A 16,651-nucleotide genomic window follows, 5' to 3' on the forward strand; every position below is an offset into this window, starting at 1 on the left:
TCTGTGATAATAATAACTCTAAAACTAAGTTATTTCCTATTATAATGTATATTTGTTTAAGCCTGAACTCTACACATCTTACATGGATTTCAATCCATTTCTGTTGTGTGATTTACAGTCCAAGTGATTGCTGGAGCATAATGGGGGCTGTGTAGAGATACAGGTGTCACAAAGGTGCACATAGGTGTATTGGAGGTACAGAAGTGCACAATGTGCACTTTTAAGACACAAGGGCACACTGAGGTACAATGAAAGACAGAGGTACAGCAACAGTGGCAGAGGAATAACAACTTTGGCAGATGAACATAAACACTAGTAGTGGGGGAAGGCATGGAGGGCACTGGTAGGATTCAGCAGCAGGGGGTATTGGCTTAGGTACAGTGACACGTTGTTTGAATGCTGAAACACTATTTAAAGCTGCCACCAATTATGTGGCCACAGCCACAATGCTGGTCAGGAGAGTTGTTTTCTGATTGACTGTGGTGCCAGCAATCTGGTGCCCTGGAGAAGAGACCAAGAATTTGAAACCAGGAGAGGTGAGTGTTACATTACCCCCTCCCATTTTATAGTGCCTCTTCACCCTTCAAACTCCTGAATTAGGATGAAGTTCAAATAACCCTAAATGATAAAGAAAAGAGCACATGCTGCTGATGGGAATGTGGTGTAAGGGCCAGGGCTCTCCTAAAGCTCCGTACACATGGGCAGAATGTCGGGAGACATTTGCAGGTACAAAAAATACCTGTTGACATTCTGCTCATGTGTATGTCGGTCTGTTCAGCCGGCTTTTGTCGGCGTGCATGCTGGAAAACCAGCAGCCGACTGAATCTCGATCAGTGCTCTCAGCCAATGGCAGAAAGCGTTGACTGGAGTGTTCTGGCAGGGGTGAGGCTTAAATCACTGGAGATATCATGCACAAGATAAAACTTGCTTTTAACCTCATTTTAAAAAATAAAGGAAAGCAAAACAATATGACTGTATGTTTTACAAATAGACTTGCGAAAGATCCGTAGATTTCAGTACAAGTTGCCATTTATTTTTAAGCTGAGCTAATGAAATGCTTCTCCAATGTGTGAAAATGCATGATTTAATTTGTGCTCTGAATTTCTTTATTGTAAAACACTGAGGTAGGATTCTGGACAGATTAAAGGAAAAAGATTATGCATGTGTGAGATATAATAAAATTCAAGTCAAATAATTTATTAGGTTGGGTATTGCGAGAATGCATGTTTATAGCTTTCATAGGACCTTCTTTAGGAGTATGATCCCATTTTGACTGCATATAGAAAAACCTTGCCAATATTTAAATACAAAACCACTGAACAGTCTGAAAAGGCTGGTTATGTTTACTTTCTGTGCTCTTTCCTCATACTTACTGTACCTCTACAAAGTTGAAGTTGGAGGTGTGTTCTGTCTTAGGAAGGCCATTACTCAAAACAACCCAACCTAACATAAACCAACCTAAAACCTCGTATACACTACTAGTTTTTTTTTGTTCAACCCAGCAGGGCTGAACGAAAAAAAAAAAATTAGCTGAGGAGCACTATCCGCCGTTAGTACAGCAATCTCCCCTGCTGTGCTATTGTGTTCTGACTGTCTGCCGAACCAGCTGCCATACACGTGGGCTAAATGTCGCCCGACATTCGACCCGTGTGCAACAGGCTTAACATAAACCCTCTCCTAATTTTTAAATCCAAGCCAGACTATACTTGTGTATAAAGGATTTTTTTTGGACAATATTGTATATAATGTATTTTTGACATGAGCTGTAATTACTATTTTGTAGTACACCTTTTAAATATTTAATTTCTGCATAATTTAATTTAAAAGTATGATCACCTGTTGAGGAAACAAATAAATTATACAAATATCATTCAGAACTGGGCTCAATCACAGCAGAGAAAATTCCAGCAGTGAATTACAAAGCTAAATAGTCCATTTATGTAAAGCAATAGTAATTTCAGCATAATAAAGAATAGATATGAAAATTACTGACAGTTATAACAAATAGCCGACAAGTAAAATACAAACACTATTACATTCTTTACAATATAATATCAGAGATAAGACAGAAGATTAAACAATTGATGTAAAGAAAAAAATTATGTGAACTTTAAAGGAAACCTATAAAAAAAGAAATACAGGGGCTCTCAAAGCAGACCTCCTTCTAAACATACTAGTTGACCACAAATTAACATACTAGTTTTTCAACCTCACCTACTATGTAACTATGTACCTGACTGTTGTAATAACCCACTAACTGCAATATTTTGCATTGCTGACCTAGATCAAGTATCTACATCAGAAAATTAAATTCCACAAAATCTACTTCTTCCAGTGGACATATACAAACCTTAGTGTACTATATCAGAACAGTGGGTACAGAATTGTCATTATTTAAATGTCTAATGTGCATAGCAAACTATGACTGCACATCAGTATAAAATCAGCTAAATAGGTCCAGATATCCAGAGGTTTATATGCTGTGTGAGTCTACCATTACCCAGACATACAGGTTAGCAATGCAAGCATACGTTAGATTTTTACTTGTTTATTTGCTTCAGCCCAATTGTATTTTATCAGTACGTGTATACATGCTAATTAGATACCCTTTCTTAACTTCACTCAGTTTTAGAAAGTACTAAAATTTGCTGTCACTTTTTATTTTAGGAAGCTTTAGATCATGTGTTTTTAATTTGCAACACTGTGAGGATAGTGCAAAAAAAAAAGTCACAGGGTCTCCCCCCCAAAAAAAAAAAAAATCATACTGGGCCCTTATCCAAGCATGCAGCCTGGAAGGCCAGAAAAAGAGAGGGATGAGTGTGTGGCCACTTATGCAACGTACACACGGTCGGACTTTTCGACTGGACTGGTCCGATTGACTTTCCTTTTGACAGACTTCCACCGGACTTTTTTTACGAGCGGACTTGCCTACACACGACCGGACTACGGACGGCCTTGCCTACACACGACTGGACTTTCCGGCGGACCTATTTCCCGACGGAGTTACAGCGGACTTTCCAAATGAACGGACTTGCCCACACACGAACAAGTCCGTTCATTTTGAATGTGACTCAGGTATGACAGGACTAGAAAAGGAAGTCAATCTTGCCGCTTTTATCAGCGAGATTGACACCTTGCAAGCCCCGTCGCTGTGCATACCAGGCCCTTAGGTCTGGTCTGGATTTTAAGGGGAACCCCCTACGCCTAAGAAATGGCATGGGGTCCCCCCAAAATCCATACCAGACCCCTATCCGAGCATGCAGCCCGACCCCCTCCTGAACTGTACCAGGCCGCATGCCTTCAACATGGGGGGTGGGTGCTTTGTCCCCATGTTGATGAGGACAAGGGCCTCTTCCCGACAACCGTGGCTATTGGTTGTCAGGGTCTGCAGGCGGGGGGCTTATCGGAATCCGGAAGCCCCCTTTAATTAGGGGCACCAAGATCCCTGTCCCCCACCCTATGTGAATGAGTATGGGGTACCTCGTATCCCTACCCATACACCTAAGGAAAAAGTATCAATAAAAAAACACACTAGACAGGTTTTTAAAGTAATTTATTAGACAGCTCGGGGGGTCTTCTTCCAACTTTGAGGGTCTCTCCGGCGTCTTCTCCCAATGTCCGGTTCTTCTCCACCCTCTCCGGTGTCTTCTCCCGATGTCCGGTTCTTCTCCCGGGGGTTCGGCCTCTTCTCCCGCTCTCCGGTTCTTCTGCTGGGCTACTCTGCTATCTTCTGCTCTTTTGCCGCTCTTTTGCTAGCAGTGGCCCGGTCTTCTTCGTCATCTTCTCCCCTCTTCTCTTCTTCCGATGTTGACCTGCCGCTCTCTCCCACTGTAATGGTGTGTAAGCGGTGCGCAATGACTTTTATAGGTGATGACCCCGCCCCCTTATAACGTCATAATCCCTGGGCATGCTGGGATTGTGAGGTCATAAGGGGACGTGGTCACCGGGTGATGTTGATGTAAAGTAGTGAGTGTACTAGTGTACCAGTTTTGCTGTCTCCTCAAAATAACTCAAAACACAGCCATTAATGTCTAAACCCCTGGCAACAAAAGTAAGTACACCCCTAAGTGAAAATGTCCAAATTGGGACCAAAGTGTCAATATATTGTGTGGCCACCATTATTTTCCACCACTGCCTTAACTCTCTTGGGCATGGAGTTCATCAGAGCTTCACAGGTTGCTTCTGGAGTCCTCTTTCACTCCTCCATGATGACATCCCGGAGCTGGCGGATGTTAGAGACCTTGCACTCCTTCACCTTCTGTTTGAAGATGCCCCACATATGCTCAATAGAGTTTAGGTCTGGAGATATGCTTGGCCAGTCCATCACCTTTACCCTCAGCTTCTTTAGCAAGGCAGTGGTCGTCTTTCATCACACATGAAATGTAATTAATAAATAGAAATATAAAATCCAACTGTGCAATGTATATGCTGGATGGACATAGACCGCGCTATGTCAAATTAATTAAATCATGTGGAAAAATATATGTGAATATTTGTGAACTTGGTGGACATAGATAGTGCTATGTCTAAAAATACAAACATGCAAAACGTGCCTAATTCATCAAAGTCAATAAAGTCCAATGGGTGATATTAATTCATATATACAGTATACATTCAGAAAGGTGCAATGATGATAACAATCCAAATAATGAAGAGGTAAGATGTGTATCCCAAGTTGGAAACCTGAAAACACTTCTGAGTAATTCCACCTCACGTGCAGGAAACAGATCACAAGCCGCTTACAAGAAAGCCATGACCATAAAATTATAAATGGTCACAATGCACATAAGATGAATAAGAATGCCTCACACAGCAGTGTCAGTAATCAGCTTCAGTGTCACGGACTCAACCAGCAGCTCTGGATCTCTTCTCACTCAAGTGGTGGCATACATAAAAAAGAAGGTCCGCACTTAGTGTGAAACAGTCAAAGAATCTGTTTAATCAAACTGTATTGCACTTACATAAGCAGTCTTCTTAAAAGCATGTATCAAGCAAACTCTGGCTGGCAACTGTGCAAGAGGACAGTATTAGCGTGCTGGCATACATGGTGTAGGCTGCATCCCTACATGTTTTGTTACAAAATGACTTCTTCAGGATTACCTGAAGACGTCATTTTGTGATGAAACATGTAGGGATACAGCCTACACCATATATGTCAGCACAATTTTTTTATGGTTTGATGTTTGAATGGTTACTGACTTTATTATATTGATATTGATATGGAAAAAAGACTGCATATACAAGGACTAGAAAAAAAGGTATTTTCTACATTCAATCATACAGCTAGGAGCTGTTTTTATGCACCTGATCATAGAAATCAGAGAGCAAGAAAGATTTATACCCAGCCTTTTGCACCCTGGGGTTCCACCAGAGTTTCTCAGGGGTGCCATGGGATCATGGTAAAGAGAGGCTTTTCAGATGAGCCAGAGTTTCCAACCCCCAGCTGAACTGCACATCGAGAATGGGAGCTTGGCCAGACTCTGCTAAGTGAAAGTAGAGGGAGGGGGAGTATGCAGTGCTCTCTGCCTCCCCCTGCAAAAATATTGTTTATGTGTTTCTATTGACCTGGAACTCTGGAACTCCAAGGCCTCAAAGAATGGAATAGGTAGTCGGGGAAATTAGATGCATAATTTACATCCCTTGAAAACCTTAAAGCAGAGTTCCACCCAAAAGTGGACCTCTCGCTTATATGCTTCCTCCCCCCTCTGGTGCCACATTTGGCACCTTTCAGGGGGGAACGGGGGACCTGTTTTTGACAGGTCCCCTTCCCCACTTCTGGAGACAGGCCGCGGCCCAATCTCCCTGAACTTCGGCCCTCCATCCTTCTTCCTCCACTGCCAGGCCAATTAGAAAGCACAGTGCGCTTCACAAAAGCGCAGTAGGGAACCAGGAGTGAAGACAAAAGTCTTCACTACCTGGTTCCCATACCAGGAATGGCTGCAGCAGCACCTGGGAGTTGATCCGAAGATCGGCTTGGGTGATGGCATCGCGGGCTCCCTGGGCAGGTAAGTGCCCTAATATTAAAAGTCAGCAGCTGCAGTATTTGTAGCTGCTGACTTTTTTTTTCATCCAGACTGAACCTCCTCTTTAAGCTGTATCTTGGATTTTAAGCCCCCTATACAACTGGGCTCCAAAAAAAGTCTTACACATGTATTATACCCATACTCAAGAGAAGTATTAGAATGTGTTTGAGTTTAATTATAAGTATGCCAATGCTGTGTGTTAGAAATAACTTAATTCATTTTCAACTTTGTGTTAAAAAAAAATACTTTTTTTCTTTCTGCATTTTATACAAATGTATGACAAAAATCTTCAAAAGACTCATAATGCCTTTTAGAAAAAACCTTGGGGTTTCTGTTTTTTAAAAGGTGGGTGTTTCTACTGTCCTGATACTTCAGGACCTCCAAAAATGCAATAGATAGTAGGAAATTAGCTACACAATTTATGCCCTTTGAAAGTCTGAAAGTTCTCCTTAGACTTTGGGCTCCTCCCTGTGGCTAAGCTACAAAGAAGTCTCACATATCTGTTATCCCTATATTATATAGGAGAAGTAGCAGAACATGTTTTCGGGTGTAATTCTAAGTATTTTCATGCTGTGCATTAGAAATATCTTATTAACCACTTGCCAACCGCCCACAGTACTTTTACATGATCACAATGTCAACAAAGCTGTTATAAATTAATTAATTCATAACAGCTGTGTTTCCTATGCTTTGATTGGCCACAGCTATCACATGGTACCTGGGGCAATCACATCACCCTGTACTGTGTGATTAACTGTAGACAATTACAGATAGGAGCTCTCCCATCCTGGGTGCATGCCATATGACGTCCTCCCAAGATTGCGCCTCCACTGGACACAGCAGATGAAAGATCAGTGTCTGGGCCACTGCCGATGCCATGTGATTGCTGCGACCAATCAATGCAGATCACATGACAATTTTGCACAATAGATGTCTGCATTCGTACTATTCATTGTGTACTATTGTGTTGATCTCTGTGATTGGTCACAGTGATCACATGGTACAGACAGGGCCAATCACAGTCCATCTGAACCATGTGATTAGCTGTGGCCAATCACAGCTAATCACAATATTACACACTGAATGAATGGATTTAGTTCAGAAAAAATGGTTGCTTATAACAGTAATTATACTGTTATAAGCAATCATAGTGTGTAAAAAAAAAAAACTGCAGATCTCCAGAGTATTACATTGTTATTATGTTAACACTGTATTGCTCTGGGCACAGTATGTAAAAAATGTACAAAAATGGTAAACTAAGAAAAAAAAGAAAAAAAAATGATTTTTTTTTTTAAGTGGATGTAAACCCATCCTGTAGGATTGTACCTACAGGTAAGGCTTACCTGTAGGTACTATGAATATATTATGAACCTTCATGGTTTAGGAGATATTTACACTTCATACAGCCGGTGTCACTCAATCACCACCACACCAGTTATATGATGACGTTGCGCTGCACTGGTGACAGTATTTTAAAAACAGTATGCGCAAAAACTTTTTTTTTAATTTCTTAATTTTCCCAAAAATTGTGACAAAAAAATTACAACTTCAAAAAACTTGCCATGCTTGTTACAAAATACCTTAGACTAATTACTTTCCAAAAAGGGGTCATTTGGGGGGGTATTTGTATTGTCCTGGCATTTTTGGGCCTCGAGAAATTAAATCATTCAGTTTCAGTGGGTATATTAGGATTGATCAATTTTTAGATATGTATACCATAGTTGTGGACTTTATAAAACTTTCCTATAGACTAAATAATACACACTGTTATTTTCAGTAAAGAAATGTAGCAGTATAGAAAAATGCATTTAATTCTCTGACATTTTCCGATTATTTAGCAACACATAAAAAACCCAAGTGGTAATTAAATATCACCAAAATAAAGCTCTATTTGTGTGAAAAAAATGATAAAAATGTAATTTGGGTACAGTGATGCATGACCGCGCAATTGTCATTCAAAGTGTGACAACACTGAATGCTGAAAATTGGCCTGCACAGGAGGGGGGTGAAAGTGTCTGATATTAAAGTGGTGAAATACCACCAAAAGAAATCTGTCTTAAAAAAATTTATCTAAAATTCATTTGGGTACAGTGTTGGGTGACCGAGTAATTGTCAGTCAAACTACTATGCCCCGTACACACGATTGGACATTGATCGGACATTCCGACAACAAAATCCATGGATTTTTTCCGACGGATGTTGGCTCAAACTTGTATTGCGTACACACGGTCACACAAAGTTGTCAGAATTCCCGATCGCCAAGAACGCGGTGACGTACACCACGTACGACGAGACTAGAAAAGGCTATTTCAGAACCGAGCCCTTTGGGCTCCTTTTGCTAATCTCGTGTTAGTAAAAGTTTGGTGAGAGACGATTTGCGCTTTTTCAGACTCGTGGTTTTCAGATCGTTTTCTGCTGTTCAGTTTGTGCTTGTGGGTTTGTATCTGCTCTTCATTGCGTGCAGCAAGCTATGCGTGACTTTGTCATTGTGTTCTTGTTCCTTCGTTACTGTTTTTCAGGTCGCTCTTCACAGGCCTTGCTGTTCTTGAGTGCGTTCTGTTACTTCGTTCTGAGCAGCTGACCGTTTTCTAGCCATGTTGCATATACGTACTCCTTGTAGAGTTGGTGCTGTGCGGGGGCTTGGTGTTGGGGTTCTGACCTTGACACAAGTCCAGTCCATGAACAGGGTGGGGAGGAGTTCATGGACCAAGAATTGGTTGCTTCAGTTCTGTCATATGCCTTTGCTCCGTGAGATCCGTGAGAATAATCCTGATGATTTCAGGAACTTTCTCCAGATGATGGACCCCGTATTTCACCGTTTGTTGGCTTTGCTGTGACCCCTTATATTAGCAGGCAGGATACCTGCATGAGGCAAGCCATCACTCCGGAGCACAGGCTAGTCGTCACCCTGCGGTACTTGGCAACGGAGAGAAGCCTGCAGGACTTGAAGTTCTCAACAGGCATCTCCCCCCAGGCTCTGGGGATCATTATCCCGGGGACCTGTTCTGCCATCATCCAGGTCCAGAATAAGGGTAAGATTTTTATCCTTTAATATAACATTTTATTGTATATAATGTTTGATAATATATTGTATTTCTTTCCTCATTCCCTAATTACCCTGATTGTAATATGCTGTGAATGTCCCCTTTGTCCTCATGCATGCTGGATTTTTATGTAATAATTTTTTTTCTCCTTTATACATATTTGCCTTCACTTACCTCCCCAGCATGGTCTCCTGGCCCATATTCACCTCGTGTAGTCACTTAACAATGTATTTGATCAGCTCCATAGTAGTGCTTTACCCTAAATACCCCCTAAAATGTTTTGAAATGTGATTGGTGCTTAAAATTCATGTAGAGTTCCAGAGGTTTTTTTTGGGGGGTCCCAAATCATTTTTAACCCTCCCTCCCCCCAACTGCTAAGTCAGCTGATACCAATTCTCTATCTATCCTCAATCATCTATCTGCTGACTTAGCCAAACCCATACACACTATACCCATCTCTTTAGTGTTCAGATTTATGGATGAATTCCCCAAAGCATGTAGTGCAAGGGCCTACCTGTATACTTTCAAATGGTACTGTTTAAAGTTTTTGTATCCTATTATTATCTTGCTAGGTAATAGCAGTTTGGACTTGCCACCTCCAGAAGACAATGTGGAAGGACTCCCATTCGTCTTCAATGCGGATGAAGCATTTGCGCTGGGGGACCATCTTATGCGGCCATTCCCGATGAGAACCCTCACCCCGGACCAGAAGGTTTTTAATTACCAGCTGGCCAGAGCCAGAAGAGTGGTGGAGAACATGTTTGGAATCATGGCCAGTCGGTTCCGCCTATTTCTTACACCCATACATATGGCGGAGTATAAACTGAATCGTATTATCCTGGCGTGCTGTGTTCTACACAACTTTTTACGACAACATTCTGCCAACTATGCTGGCTCAGTTGCGCCTGAGGCTGCAATTCCAAATGAACCAACCCTGACGGCGCTTGAAAGTGGCCGTCCTGGCTTGCCCCCCCTGAGTGCCCGTGATGTCCGGCTAAGATACCTTGAATTCTTTGCGGGTAGGGGGGCTATCAATATGCCAGACAATGTGTAAAACCTTTTTCAAATAAAAAAAAAACTACTCTAATCTTTGGTGACATTTACTGCTTGTGTTTGTTTTAGCTGACCCTGACAGAAATGTGGTGAGTCCTGAAAATGGCGTGATTGTGTAACCTTACAAAGCACTGTTGGGTGTTATTTACTAAAGGCAAAGACACTTTGCACTACAAGTGCACTTGAAACTGCACTTGTAGTGCAAAGTGGATTTGCCCTCAGGAAATAACACCCATTGTCACAGAAAACACCAATTAGAGCACCACAAAAGTGTTGGAGCGTTGAGACAATAATCCACACATTCTTGATTATCAATCTTTTTAATACCAGCACAATCACATGTGCATTTACAAAAGGTTTTTAAAACAAACCAACATGTTTGTTGTATAACAATTTTTGGGGTCACATTAGAAAAAGTAGAAATGTCCATTTAAAATAAAACAGGCATGTTTAAAAACAACAAGAAAGACACAAATCTTGAACTTACAAAGTTCACATTTGGTAGAACTTGAAGGCAATATCAGACATGAGTATTTACAAACTGTGTTTGATATTGCATTCAGATGGGGTGAAGTCACCCCAGGAAAAGCCAAATTTTGAAGATGCACACAAATTTCCGAATGTCAACATGTGCTACCTGCCATCACGGGGGATCAAGGGACGTGTTTTGGGGGTGCAACCCCTTCCTCACAACTACTTTATTATTGAGGAAGGGGTTGCACCCCCAAAATGCATCCATTGATCTCCCGTCATGGCAGATAGCACATGTTGACACACTGTGTGCCTCTTCAAAATTTGGCTTTTCTAAAATTTTTCAAAAAAATGTAAATTATTTTTAGCACACCAAAAACCAAATGGATTTGGAGGGGTTTTAAACTCTCCCTAAAACATCAATGATGTTCTTCATTTTTTGCTGAACATCATTGATGTTTTTCTGGATGTTTTCCAAGTCCCTATTACACCCCATGATCTCCCCGATCAGGATCTGTGCACTTTCCAAGATGAAAGAATCTGGATCCACAACATCACGATCACCTACAAAGATAGAAACCAAAAAACAACATATATTATAAATATGCCGGCATCTATCTCTTACCTGAGCCTGTAGTCGCCTCACCTCTTGTGGTGACAATTTCCACCACGTCTTCCTCCTGCTCTGCTTGTTCTGGGTGGATTTCCCCTTCTTTCAGAGGTGGGGGGTCTCTGGTCTCCTCGGATGAGGGGTGTCCTCCGAGTCTTTTATCCCCTATGTAAAAATAAATAGGTATATTTTGCACACAGATATTTGATGGCAGAACTATAAATATGAAACATCAAAAGAATCGGAACACAGCACAACTACTTACTTTTTTGCAGCACTCTCCGGATCTTTCTGTACTGCTCATGCTCTCTTAATTTGAGGTCCGACCACCGCTTCCTGAGCTGATCCTTGGATCGCCGTACCCCGAAATTCTGGTGCAGGCTCTTGACCACTTTCGCCATGATCTTGGCCTTTGTGACATTGGGGTTGGGGTAAGGTCCATACTTCCTGTCATAGTCAGCCCTTTTCATTATGTCGACCATCTCCAACATCTCCCCAAAGGACATATTTGATGCCTTATATCATCTCCTTCTGGATCAGGATTTTTCTGCCTCCGGGCTTTCCTCCTCCTCGTTGGTGTCCAGGATTCCCAGAGATCAGGAGCTGCAGATGACATCTATGTCCCCAGGCTGTGGTACTATGACAGACTGCATTTTCTGGCAGGTCAGATTGAACCCAGGCCAGCACTCTCCACTCTTCCTTCCACGCTTCCTTCCCCCCCAGCTGAGGTTTCTGACGCCCAACCTGGGCCTTCCAGGCAGCAACATGTGGAGGAGCCCAGCTTGAGCCAGGTATAGCATTCCTCTAAATATTTATGGTTGTCCAATCAATGATGTTAACTAGATGTTAGTTTGGAGTACTAATTTCTGATTGTGATTGATGAAGCAAAAACTAAAACCATGTCCCTTTTTCATACACAGGGAAGTCTCAGCCAGGAGGTGGCCGGGCCAAGCAGGCTGCCCAATACACAGGTCCCTCCCCTCCACCTTCGAAGAAAAAGTGGCAGGAAGAGGAGTAACCTGGAGGAGGCTGCCATAGGTCTCTTTTGGAAGGCTACAGAGGCCCTGAGTACCCCCCACAGTGTGGAGGAGGACTTTGCTGGCATAACTGCCTGCAAAATGATGCAGATGGAGGAGGGCCAACAACTCCTGTGTGAGTTCCTAATTTTGGAAGCTCTCAATAAGGGGATGAGGGGCCAAATAACATGTGCTACCCACATTTGTGACCTCGCACATGGTCCTCCTCCTCCCCCAGGTCCTACTCCTCCTCCTCCTCCTCCAGGTCCTACTCCTCCTCCTCCTCCTCCAGGTCCTACTCCTCCTCCTGCCACATCTCCAACACCACAGCCACAGCCGGGAAGGAAGCGTGGAAGGAAGGCCAGAGAGTGATGACCCTGGGTCCAGTCTGGTCTGGCAAAAGATGCAGGCTCTTGTAGTACCACAGCCTGGTGACATAGATGTCATCTGCTGCTTTCATGATCTCTGGGACTTCTGGACCAGACTGCACTCCCTTACATATGGACTCCTCAGGCCACCAATTTTGCTGTAAAAGAATTGATGTCTGCCCTGGGGGTCAAAGGCTTCGCCAATTTCTGCTGTTTCTCCAGCGTTGCCTCCCTCTTTGGTTCTGAGCCCTTAATAAAGGAATTTTTGTTTCAGTTATACTCGCTTATGTGTGTTTTCCTTCAAAAAGGACAGTTTGTTTGTGAGTAGGCAGGTACATTTCAAAAATACAATGTGAAATTAACAAGAAACACCAACACCAAACAATCTCCTTGAGATTAAATAATATAACATATCAATGGTGTTGTGGTAACTTGACACACAAAACACACACAAAAATATTATGGAGTAAAACACAAAAAACAAAAATAAAAAAACAGCCTTGAAAAACAAAAATAAATATTTAAAAATAACCAAAAAGAAATTTGGTCAGATGTGACAAATCAAAATATATTGAGGGAATCCCGATAAATAATAAAGAAAGAAGTTTGTGAGAAGTCTGTGTGAATATGAGCAGCAAAACTACTTCATTCTTCTCACATTATAAAGATGAAGAGAGTGCGCTGTATTAAACTATTTAAAACATTGCAGCGTGACGAAAGTGCTGTATCCATTCCGAACGCTAATTTTACCAGAATTTATTCTGAGCATGCGTGGCACTTTGTGCGTCAGAACTGGCCACACACGGTCGGAATTGACGCGATGGGATTTTGTTGTCGGAAAATTTTATAGCCTGCTCTCAAACTTGTGTGTCGGAAAATCCGACGGAAAAAGTCAGATGGAGCCCACACATGGTCGGAATGTCCGACAACACGTTCCGATCGCACGTTTTCCATTGGAAAATCCGACCGTGTGTACGGGGCATAACAGTGGTGAAAACTTAGAAATTGCCCAGACAAGAAAGGGGTTTGACATGCTGTTTTTCAAGTGGTTATGATTTGAATTTATTTACACATTTGCATAGTTGTTGACATTACAATGTTTGATTATCTGGCTAGTAAAATGCTTGTTTTTCTTCAAGTAGAGTGAAGGAATTACTTTCCTAACTGCAAGAACAGACTGTGCTGATCGGCAGATCTCCCAGAATGGGCTCTAAAACATAACTGTTCCTGTCAGCTCAATGTCAACCATATCTCTTTTCTTACAAAAGAAGAGCATTTACTCTGGCTGTTACAGTCAAGAGCATGCTGTATTAAATAGATTAGTGTTTCCGAGTCCATTAATGCTTTGTATCCCACAGTTTGTGCTTGGGGTGAGTGCCAGCCATATAAAAGTGTCAGGACTTGTTAGGTTTACAACAGGAAATCAAATCAAATTAGGGCATAATAAACATATTTTAATTATGGTTCATGAATGTAATTTTGCCTGACTATAGGAATTTTAAAATGTAACCAATTATTGGTATATGACGCTTCCCTGACTTTATTTTAAATGGTTCTTGATAAATAAATAACAGGAAAGGCTCTTACTCTGGCTAATTAATCAAAGAACAATGAATTTAGCTTACCATAACATTAATTTGCTTGTGGGTGTGATTATTAAACTAATTTAGAACTGGCTTTGTTGCTGACCCTGCTGGTTGATCCAGCTTGTACACGGCAGGCAGTCTTTAGACTGGGTCAAGTAAGCAAGGATAGCTAAAATCCAAGATGGTGTGTCACTTTTTTTCTAAAAAAATTGAATAATAAGTGTTAGGGTCAAACATACAGTGGGGACGGAAAGTATTCAGACCCCCTTAAATTTTTCACTCTTTGTTATATTGCAGCCATTTGCTAAAACCATTTAAGTTCATTTTTTCCTTATTAATGTACACACAGCACCCCATATTAACAGAAAAACACAGAGTTGACATTTTTTCAGATTTATTAAAAAAGAAAAACTGAAATATCACATGGCCCTAAGTATTCAGACCCTTTGCTGTGACACTCATATATTTAACTCAGGTGCTGTCCATTTCTTCTGATCATCCTTGAGATGGTTTTACACCTTCATTTGAGTCCAGCTGTGTTTGATTATACTGATTGGACTTGATTAGGAAAGCCACACACCTGTCTATATAAGACCTTACAGCTCACAGTGCATGTCAGAGCAAATGAGAATCATGAGGTCAAAGGAACTGCCTGAAGAGCTCAGAGACAGAATTGTGGCAAGGCACAGATCTGGCCAAGGTTACAAAAAAAATTTCTGCTGCACTTAAGGTTCCTAAGAGCACAGTGGCCTCCTTAATCCTTAAATGGAAGACGTTTGGGATAACCAGAACCCTTCCTAGAGCTGTCTGTCCGGCGAAACTGAGCTATCGGGGGAGAAGAGCCTTGGTGAGAGAGGTAAAGAAGAACCCAAAGATCACTGTGGCTGAGCTCCAGAGATGCAGTCGGGAGATGGGAGAAAGTTTTAGAATGTCATTCACCACTGCAGCCCTCCACCAGTCGGGGCTGTGTGGCAGAGTGGCCCGACGGAAGCCTCTCCTCAGTGCAAGACACATGAAAGCCTGCATGGAGTTTGTTAAAAAAAACACCTGAAGGACTCCAAGGTGGTGAGAAATAAGATTCTCTGGTCTGATGAGACCAAGATAGAACTTTTTGGCCTTAATTCTAAGTGGTATGTGTAGAGAAAACCAGGCACTGCTCATCACCTGTCCAATACAGTCCCAACAGTGAATCATGGTGGTGGCAGCATCATGCTGTGGGGGTGTTTTTCAGCTGCAGGGACAGGACGACTGGTTGCAATCGAGGGAAAGATGAATGCGGCCAAATACAGGGATATCCTGGACGAAAACCTTCTCCAGAATGCTCAGGACTTCAGACTGGGCAGAAGGTTTACCTTCCAACAAGACAATGACCCTAAGCACACAGCTAAAATAACAAAGGAGTGGCTTCACAAAAACTCGGTGACTGTTCTTGAATGGCCCAGCCAGAGCCCTGACTTAAACCCAATTGAGCATCTCTGGAGAGACCTAAAAATGGCTATCCACCAACGTTTACCATCCAACCTGACAGAAATGGAGAGGATCTGCAAGGAGGAATGGCAGAGAATCCCCAAATCCAGGTGTGAAAAACTTGTTGCATCTTTCCCAAAAAGACTCATGGCTGTATTTGAACAAAAGGGTGCTTCTACTAAATACTGAGCAAAGGGTCTGAATACTTGTGTCTCGTGCAGCGCAGCTTTACACGAGACACAACCGCCTATGATGATACATCGTTTTTGAAAGTGCAAACCTTTGTTTTAATAAACAAGACTGAATTGATATACTGCACTATGGAAGTCTCTATTTTCTATTTCTGAGCAATAATAGAAAGAACGGCTGATCTGGAGGATTATAAGTTCTGGGGAGACTTCCAAATTCCCTGTGCTGGGAGAGACTGCTAGCAGCAGTCATGGTTTTTTGGTAAGAAAGCTATCTCACTTTTGGGTGTTGACCTGAATACACACTGGTTTTGCATTTGGAAGATTGGTGTCACAACTTTTGTTTCCTGTAATTCACTTCTTCCCCTGTGGAGGCATACTCATTCATGAATTTTCTCATTGATCACTATGGGACATTGCTTTAGTTTTCTTTTCTTTTTTTCTTTTTCTTGGTAATTTTTTTCTTTTTTATGTGGTTTCAATTTCTGTATTTTTTAATTTCACTTATTATTGTATACACCATTGTTTGAGTATTTCATAATTTTAGTTATCTTAATTGATATCATATTTCACATTTTTTAGCGCTGCACTTACTGTGTTGTTTATAATCCTAATTAACTGGGTTATGCACCACCTATAGGTGAACCCCTATATAACCCCCCATTTAGGAAGCTGCCCAGTTTTGTAACAAGCAATGAACCCCCAGAGAGAGGCAGGACCCCTGTGTCCTGTGATGTACTCCAAGAAATGGATTTTACAGGTAAATAGAAAAAAATATATTTTCTTTATCTTATATCACGGGATGTCCTGGGTAGTAATCATAAC

This window comes from Aquarana catesbeiana, linkage group LG01 (assembly GCF_042186555.1).
Source record: "Aquarana catesbeiana isolate 2022-GZ linkage group LG01, ASM4218655v1, whole genome shotgun sequence".
Classification (NCBI taxonomy): domain Eukaryota; kingdom Metazoa; phylum Chordata; class Amphibia; order Anura; family Ranidae; genus Aquarana; species Aquarana catesbeiana.